The sequence below is a fragment of the Apium graveolens genome, chromosome 3 (genome assembly GCF_009905375.1).
Source record: "Apium graveolens cultivar Ventura chromosome 3, ASM990537v1, whole genome shotgun sequence".
Taxonomy (NCBI): Eukaryota; Viridiplantae; Streptophyta; class Magnoliopsida; order Apiales; family Apiaceae; genus Apium; species Apium graveolens.
Window position 1 is genome coordinate 232,242,742 of NC_133649.1, and position 4,024 is coordinate 232,246,765.

The following is a 4,024-nucleotide window of genomic DNA, read 5'->3' on the forward strand; positions in this document are numbered from 1 at the left end:
CGCAATAAGCAGTCAATTTTGCTGCTGAAGAGGATGACAGAAGAATTCCTTGTGAGGCAGTTCCAATAAGATATCGTACAAGTCGTTTGGCAGCCTGGTAATGTATACTTGTAGGTTTCTGCATGAATTGGGACAAGAGTTGAACCGTAAAAGCAATATCTGGCCTGGTGATGGTCAGATATATTAACTTTCCAACTAGTCGTTGATATACTGTTGGATTAGGCAATAAATCGCCATCATCAGCTATTAATTTGACATGAGAATCCATAGGAAGCAACACAGGTTTTGCAGTGGTTAGTCCAAACTCTTCTATAATGTCAAGGGTATATTTTTTTTGACACATGAATATACCAGTGGCATCTCTATCTATCTCAAGCCCAAGAAAGTAGCGAAGCTTCCCCAAATCTTTCATGTGAAACGTGGAGGAAAGCATGGCTTTTAGTGAATCAATAGTAGCTTGACAATTACCACTAATCAACAAATCATCCACATAAACTAGTATGGCTGTTATAGAGTCAGATTTGTTCAACAAAAATAAACTATAATCTGTTTTTGATTGTTTGTAACCGATTTTCAATAATGTAGAAGATAATTTTGAAAACCAATTTCGAGGAGCTTGACGAAGGCCATATAGAGATTTTAAAAGTTTGCATACCGGTATTTGAGGAGAAGAGCTTGCCAGAGGTATTTGATTATGAATAATTCTGCTTCCATAATGAGTGTAGCCTGGTGGAAGTCGCATGTACACTTCTTTTTGTAATTCTCCATGAAGGAATGCGTTGGATACATCCATTTGACAGGTTATCCAGTCCTCAATGGCTGCTACTGCTAGCAAGGTGCGCACAGTAGTTAGTTTTGCAACAGGGGCAAACGTTTCAGTAAAGTCCACCCCTGGTTGTTGATGATTTCCAAGAATTACCAAACGAGCCTTGTGCCTCTCAACACTGCCATCTGGGTTGAGTTTTGTTTTAAATAACCACTTGCATCCTATGGAGTGATAATCAAGTGGCAAGGTAGTAACTTCCCAAGTATGATTTAATTCGAGAGCATCAAGTTCGTTGTTCATTGCTTGCACCCAATGCGGAGACTGGACTGCTATCTTGAAACATGTCGGATCTGTTGTCTTGGTGTGTGTTGAAAGAAAACAATGAAAATGTTGTGACATTGTTGTGCTCACAGTACTTGAGATAGTGCTCATATTTGCTGTAGTGTAGTCATCCAGCCACAAGGGAGGTTTATGAGTTCTAGTGGACCTCCGAACAGGTATCTCTACAGTAGGTATTGCAGATTGGGTATGAGAAGGTGGTGTTGAGGTTATGGTGGGTGAGCCAGGAGGTGTAGAAGGTGGGGTATTTGAATCAGAAATATAGATAAAGTCATCAGTTAGGGGATCATTCAAGGGATAAGATGATGGTATTGGTGTCATGAATTTTTCAGCAGACTTGACATGATAAGGGAAGACGTTTTCATAAAATTTAACGTCTCTTGATACAAAATTTTGGTGTGTTTGTAGGTTCAACAATTTGTATCCTTTGGTTAACGGTGGATATCCCAGAAACAGACAAGGTACCCCCCTGTGCTGGAATTTATCTTGTGAAGAACTTGGGTTGAGAGCAAACGCCAAACAGCCAAAGATTCGAAAATGTTCATATGTTGGCAATTCTTTAAAGAGTATCTCATAGGGTGTTTTGAACTGAAGAACAGCTGTAGGAATTCTGTTTAGAATGTGTACTGCTGTTAAAACGCAGTCACCCCATAAATGTAAAGGAAGATTAGACTGAAACCTTAAGCTTCGAGCAAGTTCAAGAATATTTCGATGTTTTCTTTCAGCCCTGGCATTTTGTTGAGGACGGTACACACATGTAGTTTGGTGCAGGATCCCATGATTGGAGAAGAATAAGTTACAAGCAGTGCTACTGAACTCCAATGCATTATCAGATCGTATCACTTTAATCCTCCTTTCAAACTGATTCTTGACATAATTAAGAAACGACTCAAGTGTTGCCAAAGAGTCTGATTTCTGCTTCAATAGATAAACCCAACAATATCTAGTATGGTCATCAACTAAGGTAAGGAAAAATCTGTATTTTGACTGGTATGAGACCTTATATGGCCCCCAAATATCCATGTGCACTAGATCGAATTTTTTAGGGGCTATAGATTCACTTGATTGAAATGGAAGCTTTGTCATTTTGGCCATTGGACAGGTGAGACATGTGTGAGCAGTATTTTTTAATAATGGTTTAAGATATGGAATTTTTGAAGAGTTTAGGTAGAGGCGTGTGACCAAGTCTATGATGCCACAATGACTCTGGGTCTGAAAGCATTACTGAGTTTGAAGATGCAACAGAATTGGAGTTTAAAACATAAAGTCCATTACTCACCTTGGCAATACCTATGACTTGTTTGGGGGTTTTATCTGTGATAATGCACTGTGTAGGTGAAAAATTAACTTCGCAATTATTGTCTTGAACAAGTTTTTGAACTGAAAGTAAGTTGTGTTTGAAGGTTGGGACGCAGAGGACATTCTTTAATGTAATACCAGGCATAACAACAACACTTCCAGTATGAGAAATAACCACAGAATCTCCGGTAGGTAAATTTATGCTATGTGATTGTGCAAAAGATGAGGTATTTAAAAGTAAGCTCAAACAGGGGGTCATGTGATTAGACGCCCCTGAATCTACAATCCAATCAAGAGAATTATTAGAGAGGTGTCCAGAAATCATACCAGAGAAGTGCACATCTAGCTCTTCATCAGAATCTGAGTTTTTTACAGGTCCTTGTTGCATCAGTTGAGCAAGTTGCTCCAATTGTTGTTGTGAAAAGAGTAATCCACTTGTTCCAGAATCAGGCAATTGAACTCGAGCTGTTGCTGCCAGTTTTGGTGCGTTGAATTTTGACCATCTAGGTGTAGAGTTTTGCTGTGGTAGTCTGGGCTTGTTTGGTTCAGAAGGATTGTATCTAGAGTGCCATTTCGGAAAACCAACTACTGTCCAACATCTTTCTGCAGTGTGGCCTTTCCCTTTGCAGGCTGTGCATGGTCTAGAATTATTTGTCTTGCTATACATAGCCATGACATCTGTTAATGGAGGTTTAAATGTGTTTAGCAAAGATCTCTGAGCCTCCTCTTGTTCAAGAGATGCACAGGCTGTTTCCACAGTAGGTAGTGGGTTTAACATCAAAATGTGGCTTCGTTGGGCATTAAACTCATCACTTAACCCATTTAAGAACTGAAAAAGTCTGGATTCTTCTTTTTGAGTGTGGATTGTATCAAGAAGTTTACGAACATCTGGGTTTGGAGTAGCTATAGCCGGTAGAAGATTTAAAGAATCAAGTTCAGCCCATACAGATTTGAGAGATGTATAAAACTCCGTCACAGATAATGTTCCTTGTTTTAACTCGTAAAGATCTTTATTGAGTTTATACTTTCTGCTCCCATTAGTCAAAGCAAATCTCCTTTCTAAATTAGCCCAAATCTCACTAGCAGATGTCATATACATGATAGATTGCTTAATAGTAGTTGACACATTATTTGTCAACCAAGCAATGATCATATTATTACAAGTTTCCCACATCTCTAGTTTATTAGGATCTTCTGTAGGCATTGGGACAGTACCTGTTATGAAACCCAGTTTCCGTTTTGAAGATAGGTTGATTTCCATCGATCTACGCCATGCTCTGTAATCAGAAGATCCTTGCAGCTTCTCCACTTGAATTGAGTTAGCGTTGTCTGAAGGATGAACAAACAACGGATCTAACATATCTTGGTATGTAATACGTCCTGTAGACATGACTGACTTAAATGAATATTAGAGGTTAAGATGATGAATGAATATTTTGCAAGAAGAAATGAGAACTTTGAGAGATCCCCCTTCTTTTTTCTTTTTTTCTTTTTTTTTGAAGAAAGAGTTACTGAGATTTGAGAAGGTATATGATGCAGATAGATAAAACACTGCAACTTAAAAAGCTTGATTCAATTGGCACAAAGGCTCTGATACCATGTTGACAAAGATTGTTTTAA